The 21,586-nt window shown below is 44.4% G+C and overlaps 1 protein-coding gene across 5 annotated transcripts in view; it reads right to left on the reverse strand.

Moving 5' to 3' along the window:
- The window catches only part of arhgef1b (Rho guanine nucleotide exchange factor (GEF) 1b), a 35,438-nt gene extending 15,110 nt beyond the window's left edge, over nucleotides 1–20,328 (reverse strand). For all 5 annotated transcript variants that reach the window (XM_061288404.1, XM_061288406.1, XM_061288405.1 and 2 more), the window contains exon 1: nucleotides 20,168–20,328. The gene's annotated coding sequence lies outside the window, so the exon portion shown is untranslated. The remainder of the gene's footprint in view (nucleotides 1–20,167) is intronic.
- Between the last annotated feature and the right edge of the window lie 1,258 nt (nucleotides 20,329–21,586).

The following is a 21,586-nucleotide window of genomic DNA, read 5'->3' on the forward strand; positions in this document are numbered from 1 at the left end:
TTTGACTCCTACTTAAGTCCATAAACGTAAAATTATTTCAGAAAAAAGATCATCTTTGGGAACAACCGGATGTTATTCTGCCGGTCAGTATCACTGCGCATGCGCTAGCAAACTCGATAGCGAAGAAATGTTTCGGATTTGTGTAGGGTACATTGTGACAGCAAACGACCAGGTGATCGACCAAGCGTCTGATACGAGAGCATTGTGTTCGTATGGAGTGTGTTTGAAGTGAACAGGAGAGAAGAAAGCGCATCTGTAATGGCGGCCTCCGTATCATATCCGGATAAAAAAAAAAAAAATATATATATATATTTTTTGTACTCATGTATAATGCGCCCCAGATTTTAGGACAATAAATTAGTTAAATTTTGCGCATTATACATAGGAAAAAACGGTAAACACTAAACAGTCAAAATGCAGAGCAAGGTGCTTCCATATCCAAAAATGTCAAAACTGGCCTTGTGAAAGCAACCCGTTTCACAATTTCACCAACATCTTTGCAAAGGGCAGCTCATCATCACGCAAGGCTTAAACGTCGCTTGCTTTCAACATTGACTCCCAGCTGATGATTGTGTAAGTGAGAGCTTTGTGTTGCTGGAAGCCTGACGAACAAGCAAGGGAAGGTGAGGCAGACCAAACAGGAAACAACAATAACAGAGGTTTGGAGCACAGGCGTAAGTTGATGCCTCCCTACATCTGCAAATGGTTGGAAATTGTGTCTGATCAGATGTGGACAGAAATTCATAAAAGTGATTTTTTTTCACAGCATAGATGTACATGTGTACAATGGAAGTCCTCCAATGAAAGAAATAGCTGTGATGATCGGTGTTTCTGAAATTCATTCAGCGACAATCTCCCAATGGAGTTCTACGAGAAAAGGTGTTGACGTGTGAATGCGACGGTCGTTGGGCGACCGGGAGAGCCGACGAGTGTTTGGGGGTCAAGGTGAGTTCTTTGCAACAAAGCTCTTTGAGCCAAGGCGAAACCGAGCCATTGAGCGAGCAAGCAACCGAGCGAGGGGAAGAATGTAGCCATTCATTCACGGTCGCTTGCGGTGGGCTGCGGGTCGTTTTGCAGTCGCGCGCAGGAGGGTTAACCAAACCAAACGCCGCCTGCGCTGCGCTACCAAGGCCACAAAAATAACGCCACACGGACGGACAGTGCACAACTTTCTCAGAACACGTACATGATGGGGGTCGGATTTCCAAAAAAGCACAAAAAACACACGCCGCGCGAGTCCATCCTTTTCGCTGTCGTTGAACCAAAGTTTGACAACTGGACCGCTCGCTGCCTGCCAAACGAGTCTGACGCAAGTCGTGACAGTGTGAACCTCAAGTCAGCCAGGGAGGTCAAAAGGTGATTGAGTGGGGAATGTTGGGTGAGTCTCGTTAGCTTAGCATAGTTAGCATGCTCGAGCTCTTTGAATGTTACTAAGAGGTGGCGGCGGGGAAAGGCGTAGTTTCGGTGCTCTCCCACCCGGCACATTCCAGCTCTTACCAAGTGTCAGGTGGCATCAATCTAATGATAGCCATCGACCGTGCGTGCTTGCGTGTGTGTGTGTGTGTGTGTGTGTGAGAGAGAGTTAAGACTCGCCACATATGTGGAAGGGGCCATTCCGATGTGATTGTGAGGAGCCCGTGTGTGTGTGTGTGTGTGTGTGTGTGTGTGTGTTTGTGCGTGCGACAAGTGGTTTTTACAGAAGCATTCCTCTGCCCTCCTGGCCGCGTTCCAACACTACTTAGGACGCCATAGAACATAAGCTATACAAATTAATTGGCCACCTTGAAGGTTTGACAAATTCTACTACAAGTGTAAAATCTGGATTTATAATATCAATTTAGTGAAGGGGCACTTTGCCACGTACAGTGGTGCCTTGAGGTCCCGTGACCAAACTGAGGTCCCCGTGACCCAAATAACGGGTTTTTTAAGATATGAGCCGTCATGTATGGCAGTTTTGACAGAAAGAGAACAATTTTTCAAACAGAACATGTAATAAACCGTTGACATGCTAATATAAATATGGTACTAATGCTAATATAAAAGAAACAAATCCAATTTGATATGCAGAACAATTCAACAAACGGAGTCAATGTTGAGTGAAACCAAGCTGCGTCAATCTCGGGACAGCTGAAAAAAATGACCGTTCTTTTTGCATCAAATCAAAATGGCGCCCTTTGACGCACTCCAAGGTGCACCGGGACAAGTCGGGTCATCATCTTACAGACGCTCACAATGGAGCCCAATTCCGGTCCTCTTGTGCTCAATCAAAAATAGACCTTTGGCGGTCGCGGCAGCTAACGGCTGCCGCGAACTCGCCGCGCTCATCCGGCCGCACTGGCTCATTAGCCGCTGCTGAGGGGATTCCCGACTGCAAACACACATGAGACACAAGAGAGAGAGAAAGAGAAGAGCACTCACAGAGTGCAAGGTGGTGAGGCACGCAGACAGGAAGTGGGTGTAATTTCCTCAGGAAGCGATCAGAGCCATTTCCTCACAGTGCCATCAGACGGAAGAAAGGGAAAGCCAGACAGAAGGAATGGAAGGAGGGGGGGTGTAAGATGATAAGTATGAGAGCTGGCCTCTACGCTGACATGAGGAAGCGGCACAGGAAGTTGACACGGCAACAAAACCTGCTGAGCAACAGTAGGACAAGAGTGTCTGGCCTCAAGCAGCAAAAAAAAAAAGAAATTGCTGAGTAGAGCTTCAATTTACTGTCTTTTTCCATGTATAATGCGCAAAATTTAACTAATTTATTGTACAGAAGCCTGCGCTCCCGCACCTCCAGACTCTCAAACAGCTTCATACTCCAGGCTGTTAGGATCCTGAACTCGCTCCCCCGTTCTGCGTAGCGTCCTGTACTTTTACTGTCTGGACTGTCTGACTGCACACTGGCTCTTATTATTTATTATTTGTTATTACTCTTATTTATTGTTTGTGCCTTTTTGTTTATGATGTTTTTTACTTTTGCGCTATGCTTGCTGGCTCCGTTATTTATTGTGTTATCTGTTTATTTATTATTTATTCATCACTCTTCCTATTGATTGTTAGAATTTTTGCCTTCTTGTTTTTATATTGTGTCGCGTACATGTATGTCTATCGTGTTATGTGTCTCGTCACCGTGGGATAGAGAAAAACGTAATTTCGGTCTCTTTGTGTGTTGTGACATGTGGAGAGATTGACAATAAAGCTGACTTTGACTTTGACTTTAAATCTGGGGTGCGCATTATACATGGGTACAACAATTTTTGAAGAAAATCTCCATCCATCCATCCATCCATCCATCTTCTTCCGCTTATCCGGGGTCGGGTCGCGGGGGCAGCAGCTTCAGGAGGGACTCCCACACTTCCCTCTCCCCAGCCACTTCATCTAGCTCATCCCGGGGGATCCCAAGGCGTTCCCAGGCCAGCTGAGAGACATAGTCTCTCCAGCGCGTCCTGGGTCGTCCCCGGGGTCTCCTACCGGTGTGACATGCCCAGAACACCTCCCCAGGGAGGCGTCCAGGAGGCATCCTGATGAGATGCCCGAGCCACCTCATCTGGCTCCTCTCAACGTGGAGGAGCAGCGACTCTACTCCGAGTCTCTCCCGGATGACCGAACTTCTCACCCTATCTCTAAGGGAGAGCCCGGACATCCTGCGGAGAAAACTCATTTCGGCCGCTTGTATCCGGGATCTCGTTCTTTCGGTCACGACCCATAGCTCGTGACCATAGGTGAGGGTAGGAGCGTAAATCGACCGGTAAATTGAGACCTTTGCCTTTTGGCTCAGCTCTCTCTTTACCACGACGGACCGGTACAAAGTCTGCATTACTGCCGACGCTGCACCGATCCGCCTGTCGATCTCGCGCTCCATCCTCCCCTCACTCGTGAACAAGACCCCAAGATACTTAAACTCCTCCACTTGGGGCAGGATCTCATCCCCGATCCGGAGAGGGCATTCCACCCTTTTCCGATCGAGGACCATGGACTCGTATTTGGAGGTGCTGACCCTCATCCCGACCGCTTCACACTCTGCTGCGAACCGCTCCAGTGAGAGCTGGAGATCACGGCCTGAAGAAGCCAACAGCACCACGTCGTCTGCAAAAAGCAGAGACGCAATGCTGAGGTCCCCAAACCGGACACCCTCGACGCCTCGGCTGCGCCTAGAAATTCTGTCCATAAAAACTATGAACAGAATCGGTGACAAAGGGCAGCCTTGGCGGAGTCCAACCCTCACTGAGAACGAATCCGACTTACTGCCGGAAATGCGGACCAAACTCTGGCATCGGTGATACAGGGACCGAACCGCCCTTATCAGTTGGCTCGGTACCCCGTACTCCTGAAGCACCCCCCACAGAACCTCCCGAGGGACACGGTCGAACGCCTTCTCCAAGTCCACAAAACACATGTGGACTGGTTGGGCGAACTCCCATGCACCCTCGAGGATCTTGCTGAGGGTGAAGAGCTGGTCCACTGTTCCACGGCCAGGACGAAAGCCACACTGTTCCTCCTGAATCCGAGGTTCGACCTCCCGACGGACCCTCCTCTCCAGCACCCCTGAATAGACCTTACCAGGGAGGCTGAGGAGTGTAATTCCCCTGTAATTGGAACACACCCTCCCCCTTCTTAAAGAGGGGAACCACCACCCCAGTCTGCCAATCCAGAGGCACTGTCCCCGATGTCCACGCGATGTTGTAGAGACGTGTCAGCCATGACAGCCCCACAACATCCAGAGCCCTTAAGAAATCCGGGCGGATCTCATCCACCCCCGGGGCCCTGCCACCGAGGAGTTTTTTAACTACCTCGGTGACTTCGACCCCAGAGATTGGAGAGTCCGCCTCAGAGTCCCCAGGCCCCGCTTCCACAATGGAAGGCGTGTCGGTGGAATTGAGGAAGTCTTCGAAGTATTCTCCCCACCGACACACGACGTCCCGAGTCGAGGTCAGCAGCACGCCATCTCCACTGTAAACAGTGTTGACGTTGCACTGCCTCCCCCTCCTGAGACGCCGGATGGTGGACCAGAATTTCCTCGAAGCCGTCCGGAAGTCATTCTCCATGGCCTCGCCAAACTCCTCCCACGTCCGGGTTTTTGCCTCAGCAACCGCCGAAGCCGCGTTCCGCTTGGCCATCCGGTACCTGTCAGCTGCCTCCGGAGTCCCGCACGCCAAAACGGCCCGATAGGACTCCTTCTTCAGCTTGACGGCATCCCTTACCGCCGGTGTCCACCAGCGGGTTCGGGGATTGCCGCCACGACAGGCACCAATGACCTTACGGCCACAGCTCCGGTCGGCCGCCTCAACAATGGAGGCGCGGAACAAGGTCCACTCGGAGTCAATGTCCCCCGCCTCCCCCGGGACGTGTGAATAGCTCTGCCGGAGGTGGGAGTTGAAGCTCTTCCTGACAGGGGATTCCACCAGACGTTCCCAGCAGACCCTCACAGAGCGTTTGGGTCTGCCAGGTCGGACCGGCATCTTCCCCCACCATCGGAGCCAACCCACCACCAGGTGGTGATCAGTTGACACCTCCGCCCCTCTCTTCGCCCGAGTGTCCAAAACATGCGGCCGCAAATCCGATGACACGACTACAAAGTCGATCATCGAACTGCGGCCTAGGGTGTCCTGGTGCCAAGTGCACACATGGACACCCTTATGTTTGAACATGGTGTTCATTATAGAAAATCCGTGTCGAGCACAGAAGTCCAACAATAGAACACCGCTCGGGTTCAGATCGGGGGGGCCGTTCCTCCCAATCACGCCATTCCAGGTCTCACTGTCGTTGCCCACGTGAGCATTGAAGTCACCCTCTCGTTCACCGGGGTGAACCCCAATGTGCAGGCGCCCAGCCGGGGGGCAATAAGTATACCCACACCCAGGGCTGTGGACTCGGTTCAGACTCGGGGACTCGGTCGGACTCTGTCATTTTTGCCGGACTCGGACTCAGTGCTGATTTTGACCGAGTCCACCGAGTCCGACAATAAAAAAAAAAGAGGCTGGACGCAGCCAGAGAGTGTCACGTTACAGTCAGCGCGGTAGGAGTTGTAAGAAGCAGTAAAAACTCCACCAAACTCGCCGTAATGACCCGTGATATATGTTATATCCTTACTATTTTCCAGGTTCTTAGATAGCAAGAATAGGACGTGAATGATAACTGCTTTATTCCTTACTCACAGTGCGTTCACAGGGCGTACCACAACAACACAGAATGCGCCCATCCCACTTCCGGGGTTTTTCTACTACGGAATTTGAGTTAGCCCAAAATACACAACATCTCTTCCCCTCTTACAATGAACGTGCTATATGCACCTATAACTTGACATCTTCAAGATCTATCAATAACTACCATTAAACAAATATCATATATGGTCCAGACAATTATGACAATAATAATCCCATGAAACCTTAACTTTGGGTGAGTTTGGACTACGTCAAATTATACCGAATTATAGCGAAAAACCGATGTCGTACGGCGTCGTACGGCGTCAGCACTATGCTGTTTTCAATAAAAACATGAAGAACTCACGTTTGCGCCAGTCAATTTTAATTTTTATGAAGGATTATTCTCATTTGATGTCTTTAAATTCATCCGCGTTCTGCCATTGAAGCAGGGTGCATTCAAAAACCAGTCGTACAGACGGAAACGTTTTGTGATCAAATCTTTCATAACGAGAATGATTTGAGTGAATTGATTTGAATGAATAATTGAGACAACATTTCAGTTCTGAAGGCTCCTTTTGTCCCAAGCAAAGTGACAGATGGTGGGGAGGGGGGATAAAAATTGTAAAATCAATTCACTCAAATCATTCTCGTTATGAAAGATTTGATCACAAAACGTGTGTGGCTTTTTTCTTAAATGAACACGTTTGACATTGCTATCGTGTCAGCTTTTAATTATATTGCGCTGTCATGTTAAAGCAAATTAATAAATGCAACAATATTAATTTGCTTTGAAAATACCTGAGTAATAAAATAAAATGGATGGATGGATGAATGATGATCACAATTAAGTAGAAAGTCTCCTTTGTAATATATACTCCTTGTAGCCTGTACCCAAAAAGAGGAGTTTCTTTGCATCGATGTTTATGCAAAGAGCTCACGTAATTATATTGTTGCGTTTTGGTGAAGTGAATGAGTGTTCCGTCTGTACGACTGGTCTTTGAATGCACCCCGCTTCAATGGCAGAACGCGGATGGCATCAAATGAGAATAATCCTTTATAAAAATTAAAATTGACTGACGCAAACGTGAGTTCATGTTTTTATTGAAAACAACATAGTGCTGACGCCGTACGACATGGGTTTTTCGCTTTCCAAATAAGGGGTCGTCACTAATTACTTGTGTTTAGATAAATGTCTGAGCTATAATGGTGTAATTAATGATTAAAACGTGAAAGTATCTGTTTATTGTATTCGTTTATATGTTTAATAAAGACAAAGCCATCACAAAACTGTTGTAATTATTTAGATTTTGATCTAAATTAGCCTTGAATAAAGACTAAGCAGTCACATGAATTAACAGAAGAAATGGACAGCCGGACTCGGACTCATGGCCAAGAGGCCGGACTCGGAGCAAAAATCCGACCGAGTCCACAGCCCTGTGTGGGCCACACCTGCTCGACGCCTCTCACCGTGGGCAACTCCAGAGTGGAAGAGAGTCCAGCCCCTCTCGAGAGGGCTTGAACCGGAACCCAAACTGTGCGTGGAGGCAAGTCCGACTATATCTAGTCGGAACTTTTCTGCCTCGCACACCAGCTCGGGCTCCTTTCCAGCCAGAGAGGTGACATTCCATGTCCCAAGAGCCAGCTTCTGCAGCCGGGGATCAGACCGCCAAGGTCCCTGCCTTTGGCCGCCGCCCAACTCGCACTGCACCCGACCCCTTTGGCCCCTCCCACAGGTGGTGAGCCCATGGGAAGGGGGACCCACATTTCCTTTTCGGGGTTTGCCCGGCCGGGCCCCAAGAAAATCTCCCTCGAAATAGAACTTGAAATCCCCTTTCTTCTTGTTTGTTGTCAATCGCGCATCGCATTCAGCCTAGTTAAGAAATCACCAGAAAGATCACTATGACAATTGTGAACACACAGAAAGATAATAAATAACTGGAACATCACTCAAATATTGGTGATCCCGTTGAGTCTCACATATTTCTTCGCTATCGAGTTTGCTAGCGCATGCGCAGTGATACTGACCGGCAGAATAACATCCGGTTGTTCCCAAAGATGATCTTTTTTCTGAAATAATTTTACGTTTACGGACTTAGGTAGGAGTCAAAATTTGGGTGCGTATCATACATGGGTACAGGCTTTTTTTTCAGCATTGACATGCCATTTTTAGGGTGCGTATTATACATGGGGGCGTAATATACATGGAAAATTACGGTATTGTAATTGCACCTCCATGACAGTAGAAGGCAATGATGCTTTAATAGAGATCAGAGTAGAAAAAGTGTTATTCAACAGATACCGTATTGGCCCGAATATAAAACGACCCTGATTATAAGACTCAAATTTGAAAAAAGACTTTTTGAACACCAAATTTAATTTTTATACAGAAAATGATTACATCTGAAACAAATGATTATCACAATATATTCGAGAGAAAAAGCATGTTATTTTGCCTCATTCAAATCATGCAAAAAATGTCTATCACATCATAATATCTGAACATTTAAATATGTAAACTAAAGTGTAATCACATTTGTAAATGAATGGCTTCTGGTTTTTGAAATGTAAATACACCAATCTACTGTGATAAAACAACAAAATTGCAATAACTGCATTAACCATCAAAGTGAAGTCTAACTGAAACTGTAGTCTTGAAACAAATCTGAATAAGGAAAAACATTGCAATAAAATAATGCAAACTGCTACCGCTATTGTTGGGGAGCCTGAGGATTGCATAGGGGGTTGGCTCGGATGCTTATGCTCTTTTCGCTCCCGGGTGTCGGTCAGAACACAGGAGGGAAGACGTGGTTCAGTTTTGATTGCTTTACTGAATTATTGGCAAAAAAGTAGCAGGCACTGTGGCTCATAGGGGCATACAGGCAAACTGGCAAAAGGGTATTGTGCCAAGTGTGTGAAAGGTGTGTGTGGTTTGTGGGGTGTGTGAGTGTGGTTCTGCAACAGACAGAATTACAGCACGTAAATCAACGCTCAACTTCTGACGCCACATAACACTCGTAGACGGCACACATTGTATAACTACTGAATAACCATAAATGAAACACTCTCGGCAACACACCAAACATAAGTCATCGAGACAACAAAATACATTTGCTGGCAACCGTTAGTCGCCGTGCTGCTGCGTAACGGCTACTCGTACGATGCAAGGCAAATTTAAAGGAGCGTGCCGGAGCTGTCAATCAAACGGCGTGCACACGAAGCAAACCACGATCGGACAAACGGCACAACAGTGGACAGTAGTAACAATGAAACGTATATATTCACTTTAAGTCAAGGACGGACACGATCACAGCAACATACTCAGTCGATACCAGCAATCTTTAACTTACCGCTGCGCACAAGCTCTAACAATCACGATAAGATGAGGTAACTCACGCGAGACTTAAGGTGCGGTGACGTAACTTCAAGATATTTGGCGCCATCTCGTGTTGTGAATGGTTATAATGTCTAGACCAGTGGTTCTTAACCTGGGTTCAGTCGAACCCTAGGGGTACGGTGAGTCGGTTTCAGGGGTTCGGCAGAGCCTCCACTGCGGAGGTCCAAACACACCTGATTTATAAATTCGCATATCTGAACTGGTCTTGCAAAGGCAACAGCAGAAGTCACACTGATTTGCTGGTATGTCATTTGTTGTGAATTAATGCATTGTGTTGGTTTTATTCTTTGAACAAGGTGATGTTTATGAACGGCTCATTTTGTGCACCAGTAAAAACATCTCTGTCTTGAATTTGAAAAAACTGAATATATATTCACAAAAGAGGGGTTCGGTGAATGCGCATATGAAACTGGTGGGGTTCAGTGCCTTCAACAAGGTTAAGAATCACTGGTCTAGACCCCAAATGTAAGACGACCCCCACTTTTTCAGTCTTATTTCAATGCAAAAAACATCATCTTATATTCAGGCCAATACGGTATTTCTTTTTGGTTTTCTTTCATGTTACTAAGAATTCAATATTGTGCAGAGGAGTATTAATAATTTTATAGACAACTGAGAACATTTATAGTCGCAGCAGAGAGTTGGGGGTGGTGGGGGCTAAATTATTTTCTTCTTCCTAAGAAGAACACAAAAGAGAAAATAATTGAGAAGCATTGATGTATACTATATTCTTTTTATACTGCCTTCCAGGACCTTCAGCGCAGCTTTTTTTTTTTTACAGCTTTTGGGACGAACGCTACCCCGCACGACCCTAATAGACTAAACACAGAGAGGGGGAGAGAGAGGGAGGAAAGCGAGGGTGGGGGTGGAGGTCGTGGCAGATCAGGGACGACACAGAAATCAGGAGGAAAACAACAACAAGGCAGATGAGGTCAAGTGCAGGAAAAAGAATCACCTGAAAATGTTTGCATGGGGGTGGGTGTAGAGGAAGGAAGCACGTGAACATGAACAATGTCCTCTCTTCACAAACACACTAAACGCTTCCACCGGGGAACAAATGCTTTTTGGCTGCAGTTGGCAGAGGTGACGTAAGCTAACACCTCAGTGAAAACACACTGCTACCTCCGAGTGTGTGTGTGTGTGTCAGAGTCAGAGTCAGCTTTGTGTGTGCGTGTGCGTGCACGTGTTTTCCTGTTCAGCATGCTGTTACATAAGAGCAGCAGGGACGTTTTATGCACGCATTACATGACCAGGTACAGTGAGTGGCGCCTTGAGATACGAGCCAATGTTTTTTTTTTGCCTTTGTCGTCAACTATTTTTTTCAAATGACGCATCAAGATTTCTTTCTTCCCTTAATGTTGTGATTGTGATTTCAAATATCTTTACTGTCTCGCTACGGCAATTTCACAAAGTTCCTCCAAACAAGTGTTATGTCACACAAAATGAAAAGTGGCGGCTTCGGCTGGCTGGAAACAAAAGCTCGATCGGCCAAGTGGCGGCCGGGCAATTTAAAAGTAACGTGCTCACGTTGAGTTGGAAAAAGTGAGGGGCAACACAAAACATCTTTCACAAGTGCAGCTGCTTCCTGCCTCATGCGCCTCGGCTCAGTGAACGCGCCAGCGGCAACGGCAGCGCCAGCGGCGCGTTCTGCGGCAGTGTTCTTTTGCCACAAGTCGGGGAAACATTTGGAGCTCTGAGGAACAAAAAGTTGGAAATTTTTCAAAAAGATTGTGGAGGGGAAAAAGTCATAGAGGGAGGGATAACCTGCTTCTGGATATGACCCCCCACCCCCGACAAACACCAGCCAACGTCCATTCGTCTGTGCGCATGCGTGCCGCTGCACACAAAGGGCAAAGCTATCCCAGAAATCTCACCGCCGCTTCGACAGCCGGTAAAAACAAAACGCCGCCCGGCCGGCCGCTGTGGCGCTGGCGGGACGTTACATTAGGGACACCTGGCCAGTCCAATCAATGTTAATAGGCAGAGAAAGCAATTAAAAATTTAAAACGTAGTTTGTCAGCTATAGTTTCAAGAAAACAGAAGAACAACCAACTTGGCCTTTCAGTTTGATAGCTTAATGCTATTGCTAATACAGTACTAGGTTGCCATGCTTTGACCCTTCAACGGATTGTAATTCATATGTTCTTTATCCTCTGCAGAGAACTACAAATGGTTCTGTTAATTTTGTCATGATTGTATTTTGATCTCAATGATATTAAATGCTGTTTATTTCACATCTATCCGGATTCATGATTTTTTACGGTCATTTTCTCTTCTTTTGCTTCTTCCATCCAGAGAACATTTCATTCTTCCACAACCCCCACTGCAGCTACATGGAGGTCACTGGCTCCATGGAAACATTTGATAGGCCAGGAGCCATCGACTGGCACCGATTGGCACTTCCCTTGCTCTAACTGCTTCCGTGTGTGTGTGTAGGCCTAATTGCTGAGGCCAAACACACACACTATGAGTGAATCGTTTATTTATAAGTCTGGCTAGTGTGTCTGGATTTCCTTTGCTTTTACATAGTGCCCATGTAGAAACGATTTTTGCACCCAAGGACGTTATGTGGCTACGCTAAACTCACACCAATCCGAAAGATTTTGCAGAGCTTTGTGTCGGGGGGAATACCGTAATTTTTGGACTATAAGTCGCGATTTGTTTTCATAGTTTGGGTGGGGGGGCGACTTATACTCAGAAGCGACTTATATATGGTTTTTTTTTCCAAATATTTTCATTAAAAAAAAGGGTGAAACCGCGCTAAATGAACCGCAATGTAGCAAGGGATTACTGTAATTTGAATTTCAAGTGACGACAGCAGCGCAACGTCGCATCAGCAGCAGCTCTTCGAGTCAATCTTTGTCCTTTATGTAAAGAACTGCCGCGCTGCTGACGCAGCGTCGCAACAACACGTGAGCAACAACAGGCTAAACGATAGGTATGCTAACGTGACATAAACACAAACTAAGAGCTGAGAACGGCCCTGACGTAAAATTATTCAAAAAACTATTACATAAATAACTATTATATAAGCAATAATGTTATCAAACCATCTGTGCACTCTAAATCATTAAATCCATCGATCAAATTCCTTGTTGATGGAAGTCGAGGGCCGGCGCTCAGCCGGGTGGTTGTCCGAGGACGGTGGATGGGACTCGGTCATGGCTTTTACGCACGCCCGAGCCTATTCTATGGAGCTCTCCCACTTCCGTGGCTGGAAGTCCACGCCGCCACACGCCTGTAAGTCTGTTTTGTTAAATAAAGAGCCGTTAACCAAACCCACGTCTTTCCTTGAACTTTGTTAACGCTACAATATAGTTGTATAGTAGATCTGTGGAATAACGACGAGGCTGACGTCAGGCCGCACGCGCGGCGATGTTGACAAAGGACGAGGAATTTGATCCATGGATTTAATGATTTAGAGTGCACAGATGGTTTGATAACATTATTGCTTATATAATATTTATTTGATATATAATTTATACATCGCTATATGGGCCTGTGGAATATTTTGAAGTGCAAGAGCCGTCAGCGGCGCGCACGCATTGTTGACAAAGGACGATTGATGGATTTAACGAATTGAAGTGACGCAGATGGTTTTATTAACGTGTTATTTGTGTCCCGTTTTTTTCCATGTATAATGCGCGCCCATGTATAATACGCACCCTAAAAATGGCATGTTGCTGCTGGAAAAAAGCCTGTACCCATGTATAATACGCACCCAATTATTTTTTATTATTACTTTTTTTAAGTCCCAATGATCGTCACACACGCAGGGAGGCAATGGGTCCCATTTTTATAGTCTTTGGTATGGTCTTAACTAGGCTGGATGTATTTTTTTTTGTTGGCGTTGATTTCTCCGACTGCCCGTAAAGGCACCACCGCGATCAGTGCGGACATGTGAAAAAGGCTTGCGGACATGTGAAAAAGGCGGCTCTGTATGGGAGAGACGTAGAAGAGGAATAAAAACACCCTTGGAAACTAAAACTTGCCCCTCGTCGTGACTCGGAGCCGCAAAAAATGTTTCGGATTTGTGTAGGGTACATTGTGACAGCAAACGAGCAGGTCTGCGTCTGATACGAGAGCATTGCGTTTGTATGGAGCGTGTTTGAAGTGAACAGCAGAGACGAAAGGAACAAGGCAAAGTGTTATGAAATAAAATATTACCTGTAATACGCATTTTGTTATTTGCTGATTGAAACTGCTAATTAAACTGTGAATTGAAACTAATAGGAAGAAAACAACTCTCGCGCTTTATATAGCTGACGTGTCTTGCGCATCCGTTCTGCGCATCGGATCCATAGTGCGCATGCGCAGTCATACTGCCTCCGTATGACGTCCGGTCCGCGATGGAGATTAAACAACAAACAATATTTGACAATAACACACCATCAAGGATTTCACCATCGCATCAAACGATGTGTCGTCAATTATGAATTTTACTGACTAAGTGTGTTGGGCAGGATGGCTGAATGCGATGCGCGATTGACAACAAACAAGAAGAAAGGTGATTTCAAGTTTTATTTCGAGGGAGATTTGTCATGTCTCGTACCCAGTTTTGCTATGTGTCTAGGTTGCCATAGTTTCTGTTCGCGTCGCCCCTCCCTTCCTGTGTCACCTCAATCAATGTAACGTGTTTTGTATTTAAGTCCTGTCTGCCCCTCGCTCACCGTCGGATCATTGCATGTGTTACTGTCATGATGTCTGTTTGGTTTCTGTTCCTGTCTTTGGTAATGTCACCCTGTCTTTTTGTTCCACGACTTTGTCGGTCAGTCCTGTTGTACCATGATTTTCTTAAAAAAAAATTGTACCCATGTATAATGCGCACCCCAGATTTTAGGACAATAAATTTGTTAAATTTTGCGCATTATACACGGAAAAAAACGGTAATAGTTTTTTGAATAACTCTGAATCTTACGTCAGGGCCGTTCTCAGCTCTTAGTTTGTGTTTATGTCACGTTAGCATACCTATCGTTTGGCCCGCGGGCACCAGGTCGCCCGCGGCGACCACAGGCCAGTTCTAAAAATAGTTTACAGTACACTGGTGAAGAGCATGCAATGCCAGGCTTCCCACTAACATTAATGTTCAGTGTCTTCACATAGAATATCATTCATAAAAATATAAAATTAAAGGTACACTGTGTAACTTTGTTATTTCAGAAGTGTATTATCAAAGTGGTCGCCCTTTGCATTATTCGGTGCCCTTGAAGTAGCTCCGAACTTCAAAAAGGTTGGTGAGCCCTGGACTTTAGCCTGTTATCGTTCATGACTGTTCTTGGTGTTGGATTTTGTCGAATACATTTTCTCCGGGCACTCCGGTTTCCTCCCACATCCCAAAAGTGTTTGTCTCCGTGTGCCCTGCGATCGGCTGGCAACCGATTCAGGGTGTCCCCCGCCTACTGCCCGATGACCGCTGGGATAGGCTCCGGCACTCCCGCGACCCCCGTGGGGACTAAGCGGTTCAGAAAATGGATGGATGGATGAAATTTCCCCCCAAAATGCGACTTATACTCCGGAGCGACTTATATATGTTTTTTTTATGTTGGTATTGTGATGAATGGCTTTCCCTCTTCTGGGCTAGGGCGGTCTACGTAATAGAACGGATTCAGATCAAGGCAGTCCTTTCATTTATGGTACTGATGTTAAATTAAACGTCCGAGCAATTTAATCGGTCGGTTTAGCGCTTTGAACGGTTTGAAAACAATTTAAGACTTGAAACAACTTAACTTAAGATTTGAAAAAACATATTTAGTCTGAAGACGAAGGCCTTCACACATACATATGTTCATCTACTTTTTCATTCGTCACACTTTTTTGTCCCGCTACTACTTCCACATACTTCATCCGAGTCACCTCATTCCAATTTCAACATATTCCAAATATTCACGTGATGAGTGCTTCCATTTTTTTCTAATTCCAAAACTTTTCAGTTTTCGCAAAATTCACGACAACATTTCCCCATTCATTCTTAATGGCACATTCAACATTTCACATTTACCGTTTTTTTCCGTGTATAATGCGCCCCCATGTATAGTACGCACCCCTAAAAATGGCATGCTGATGCTGGAAAAAAGCTTGTACCCATGTATAATACGCACCCAATTTTTATGAATTTTTAAAAAAAAATTTAAAATTTTTTTTTTTTTTTTTTCAAGTCCCAATGATCGTCACACACGCAGGGAGGCAATGGGTCCCATTTTTATAGTCTTTGGTATGGTCTTAACTAGGCTGGATGTAATTTTTTTTGTTGGCGTTGATTTCTCCGACTGCCATAAACGCACCACCGCGCTCCGTGCGCATGGAGCGTGTTTGAAGTGAACAGCAGAGAAGAAAGGAACAAGGCAAAGTGTTGTGAAATAAAATATTACCTGTAATACGGATTTAGGTAGAGAACTGAACTCTCGCTCTTTATATAGCTGACGTGTCTTGCGCATCCGTTCTGCGCATCTGTAATGGCGGCCTCCGTATGATATCCGGTTTGCGTGTGTGCGCGTGTGCGTGTGTGCGAGAGAGAGAGCGCGAGAGAGAACGCTCAACCGTAGCGCGCCGCCGACCGCCCAACTGCACCGCGCTGGTCGCATTAGTGTGACAGAGCCGTCGCTGAAATTTAGAAGATATTTTTAAAGTCCTGATGTACTTTCTAAAATTTAAGTGGACCTCAGTGCGCACTGCGCAGGGAGCTTAATTTGGTGCGGTCGCACAACCGCAGCGCGCCGGGCGCTCACTGTCGCATTGCTTAAAGAGCGCCTTTGTGTTTTAGGATGAACAGCAGAGACCAAAGGAACAAGGCAAAGTGTTGTGAAATAAAATATTACCTGTAATACGCATTTTGTTATTTGCTGATTGAAACTGCTAATTAAACTGTGAATTGAAACTAATAGGAAGAAAACAACTCTCGCTCTTTATATAGCTGACGTGTCTTGCGCATCCGTTCTGTGCATTTTATTTCACAACACTTTGCCTTGTTCCTTTCTTCTCTGCTGTTCACTTCAAACACGCTCTATGCGACCGCAATGCTCTCGTATCAGACGCTTGCTCGATCACCTGCTCGTTTGCTGTCCCGTGCGCGCACGGAGCGCGGTGGTGCGTTTACGGGCAGTCGGAGAAATCAACGCCAACAAAAAAAATTACATCCAGCCTAGTTAAGACCATACCAAAGACTATAAAAATGGGACCCATTGCCTCCCTACGTGTGTGACGATCATTGGGACTTAAAAAAAAAAAAAAAATTAAAAAAAAAATTAAAAAATTTTTTTGTACCCATGTATAATGCGCACCCCAGATTTTAGGACAATAAATTAGTTAAATTTTGCGCACTATACACGGAAAAAAACGGTACTTTCTTCCAGCTTGAAATTCACATCATTCAGCACATCCAAATCACATTGGGGAGGATTTTCAACATTTCAAAAATTGCTACATTCAATAATTTCATGTTTTTACGTTAAAAATTTGCGCAAAATGTCACAAAATTTCGCTTTTCCCTATTCTAATTTCTAGATTTCTTGACAAATACAACTCGTTCCAACTTTAAAATGTTCATCTTTTGCCTACCGACTCCAAAACTTCCAACTTACTAAAAAATGTCACCTTTTCAACTTTAAATTTCATGCAGGATTTTGCTAAATTTCGTTTTTCCCTTCTAATTTTTACATTTCTTGACTGATTCAACAAAAACAACTTTAAACTGTTCCTCTTATGCCTACCAATTCGAAAACCTTCCACTTAACAAAAAAATTCACATTTTCAACGTTAAAATTGCCACAGAATTTTGCAAAATTTCACAAAATTTTGATTTCCTCCTTTTAATTTCTACATTTCTCTACCGATTCAACCCGTTCCAACTTTAAACTGTTTATCTTATGCCTACCTATTCCACAACTTCCTACGATTCACAAATGACACATTTTCAACTTTAAAATCCCCGGAGAATTTTGCAAAATTTCACATAATTTCGTTTTTCCCTCCTAATTTCTACAGTTTTCAATCGATTCAACCCATTCAAACTTTAAACTGACCTATATTGAACCGGAAGTGCCCTTAATTGAACTGGAAGTGCCTCAAATCATACAGGAAGTGCCTCAAACAAACCAATAATGCCTTACATTGAACCAGAAGTGCCCCAAACAAACCAGAAGTGGCCTGAATCAACCCGGTTTCAACTTTAGGATTCCATAGTATGGGTTACTAACATGTAGTTTTCATTTTGTTCATAATTCCAATAGTTTTGGCACTACTTTTAACTAACTTTTTACACTTTCTGTCCGATTCAAACTTAAGAATTCCAAAGTGAGGTTTACTAACCTGTAGTTTTCGTTTCATTCCATATTTTAACAATTTCTTTTTACCCGAAATTTCACTTTTTTCACCATTCATTCTCTATGGGGCATTCAATCTCTGCTCTCACTTCTACATTTATTGTACGGTTTAACTTCACTGTCATTTGACATCATTCTGTAGCATTCACCAAGCATTTCTTCATCTTCTTCACCTTCACATGTAATTTCTACAGAAATTGCATTTTCTAATCTTTTATAAAGGTCAGAGCATTTTAAGTGGAAAGATATTGTTGACATAGAAAACACACACACAACTCAGCCTGTAGGAGGCAGTGTAACATTTCAGTCAAGAATATATTGTCTTCCACTACCATTGTAAGTGACTTTGCCTACATATATGCCTCCATCTACCATCCATCAATCCATTCATACATTCATCCATTTTCTGATTTCGCTTATCCTCACGAGGGTCCATCGCTTTTAAAACCTCAACTATCGATGCAAACCATTTGTAAAGCGTTTTGCATTGTTGACTTGCTTTCAACTATGCTTACTTTGCTAAGGCATAATCAAGTTTTCAACAGCCATCCTTGGACTTTAGTTTTTTTCCAGGCTTCCCATGAATGACTTCATTTAGCACGCTCGCTTGCGCTACAGCTCCCCCTAACTGGCCGCCGCAAGACTCCGCATGACAGCCGGAGGAGTAAGTCTTTCCATTTTCTGGCTTTTCCAGAGCGCTAAGTGGGACGAACGGGTGACGATCCTGGTCAAGCAACGCGGATGAAACCAGGGAAGTCGTTTGTGCTGACCTCTCGTCTTCTTGATACAGAAACCACTAAACTGATTTTCACTCATCAAGCGTGAAATTAAACAAGCAGGTGGTAACTATGTTGATCTGCTTCCTGTTTATTTAGGGTGTAATTTTAATGTCCACATTATTTTGTTTGACTACAATATTTTTGTGTCAGCTCTCTCTCAAACTGCTTCATGTGTTGAAATGTGTTTGTATTATTAGCTCGTCTGCTAATGCTCAGAGTCAGCTCGTGAGAACATCACCCCCGAAGCCCCCCACCTACAATTCCGCGGCTGCTGTTTATCCTCACGGCGGCCCAAGTTTTACGACATGGCAGAGGTACCGAAGTGGGACAAAACAGCCAACATTCCTTTAAAAGGAAGAGAAGGAGGCCTTTACGCTGCACACAAGCCGCCACTTGTTGAGCCAGCGGCCAGGCGGTGCCACCAACTTGCTACACCTCAACTCTGACGGGAAGTTGCTACGCCCGCCATCAGCTGCAAGCAGCATTGCGGGGGAGCAAAATTAGCAAAATGCTCAATGATGAAGCAAAGCGTGGACTGACTAACTGTGCTTATTGAGACCAATTATGCGCTCACGGACGCTTCCTCAGAGGACACACATGCGCACGCACGCACACGCACGCACGCACGCACGCACGCACACACAGACGCACACACACACACACAAAAAGCAGCAATCAATATTATGCAGACGCTCCTTATTGATCTCGTCTGCATCTTTAACTAGGCTATGCAAGGTAGCCATTTTGTTTCTGGGTCGTACTTAAAGTATGATGAAGAACAATTAGCAAACGTTTGTTGGGCTCAATGAGCATTTCAGGGGTTCAAACTTTTAGGACTTTTCAATAAAGATTCAAATCAGGTTTTACTGGGGGTTTTTTTGACAGGCAGAAAATTAAGAAAACTTAAGTTTCATATTCATTTAGAATACTCTAAACATTTTTTAAATTGAAATTTGTTATATTTGCTGAATATAGTGATAAAATCAATAATATAAACAATGTAAGAAAACGCTCTGGCCGCATTTAGCCCACCGTTTGCAGGTTTCATAGCCTTTGTCATGTGCCACAGTGGGGCAGGCATACTGATGGCCTGGCTGTCACACTACAAATAATAAATGATCAACAAGACAATTCTCCCAATCAGCTGTCAGTCCCAAACTCTAGTAACTCTGTGAATTCCGATGATTTTTCGGAGACATAAATGCAACTCATCCTTTGATCTAAACATCAACGACACCAGAACACACAAACGCCTCCTAGCACAAATTCCCACATGTGACAATCCCAATACTTCGTGCTTTGAGGCTTGAAAGGTGTCATCAAAACAAACCGTTTTATTAAATCGTTTATATTTACAAAACAGAGTCGCACATAAGGCGGTGTAGCCCGACGAAAGCCCCCGGTCGGCGCAGCGTTATCGTGCTGGGGGATTTGTCAGAGGGGGGGAAAAAAACACACCTTCGTGTTCACCTTTTTTCCAGCATTTTTTTAAAAAAAGATCCAACAAACATCTCGCCGATGGTTATGTTTAAAAGCTTTACTCACCCGCAAAGAGGGAGAAAACGTCCGTCCGAGCGCCTAAATCGTGTTTCGTGTAGGGAAAAAGTTGTCGTGTGTCATCAAGTGAAGTGAAGTGAGCAAAGGTGGGGGCTAGACTGGGGGAGGACGGTAAAAAAAAAAAAAAAACATTGTACGCGGAAGTACACAAATACTTACTCACTCACTGAAACCGTTAGTAAATTATAGTCATATGAATATTGTATTTTATAACACCACATTACGACCGGAGAGTTTATGATGCCTCATGAAAAAGTTTGTTTGTTTTATTTTAAAAACACTGTAAAATGAGTCGCTTCCTCATTGTGTCACACACTAAATATTCCCTCGTTGACTGAACACTGTTAAAAAAACCAACACATTTTTAAATAACCATTCTAGGTGTTTTTCAACTACCAAAGGAAATTATGATTTATAAAACTGTCGCTATTATGTGTTTTATTGCTTGTAATAATTATTTTAATCAGTGTCTCGTCGGATTAAAAAAGTTCCACCCTAACTGAACGTCGGCTGCTAGATAATTGTCCCTCTTTAAATTACATTTTCCCCCCATAACAGTTAGAAATGAGTCATGTATAACAAACATTATTTCAACTTTTGGCACGATCAAGATTTCAAGATTTATTATCAGACGTTTACCACGGCAGCGACGCCAACGCAACCGCACTAAGGTTTCGTTTCAACGGAGTTTGTCGCTCCCTGGCGCATCAACAACGGCATGGCCACGATAGGCTTGCTGTTTGGTGAAAAGCATTTTCGTATTTAAAATTTGCAATTAATGAGTTGCCTGTCAATCAAAGGCAAATATTGAGCCCGAAAACCATTCACACTCTCGCTGAATTGGAATTTACTTGTATGTCTATCGTGTACTATGTCTCGTCACCGTGGGATAGAGGAAACGTAATTTCGGTTTCTTTGTGTGTCTTGACATGTGAAGAGATTGACAATAAAGCAGACTTTGACTTTGAACTGGTGAGTGAAGCACGAAGAATTTTGCGTAGTTTTGTAGTTTCATGGAGCCAACAACAGATTTATTTGGCAGGCAGCAGGAGATAAATCAGTGACAACATAAGTCCATTATCCCAAAGAATTAAGTTTATTGCTTTTCATGATATTAATTTTTTCCCCCCTGTGACCTTTTTACAGAAACAAAGCATTGTACGCATACGCGCGCGCGCGCACACACACACACACATACACACACACACACGCACCCACACACAGGAAACAGTATTTACAGTTGCTTGTGTGACACATCAGATACTTTACAATAGAGAGTACAATGTGGCTCAAGTTTTTTTTAAATTCCAGAGAATGTAATTAAAGTAAAACTAAAAAACAGCTTTACACTGGATGAATGCTAATACAAAAATAAGTCTCCTGGCATATTTTGTGCACCCCGAAGGA

The sequence above is a fragment of the Syngnathus typhle genome, linkage group LG10, assembly GCF_033458585.1.
Source record: "Syngnathus typhle isolate RoL2023-S1 ecotype Sweden linkage group LG10, RoL_Styp_1.0, whole genome shotgun sequence".
NCBI lineage: Eukaryota > Metazoa > Chordata > Actinopteri > Syngnathiformes > Syngnathidae > Syngnathus > Syngnathus typhle.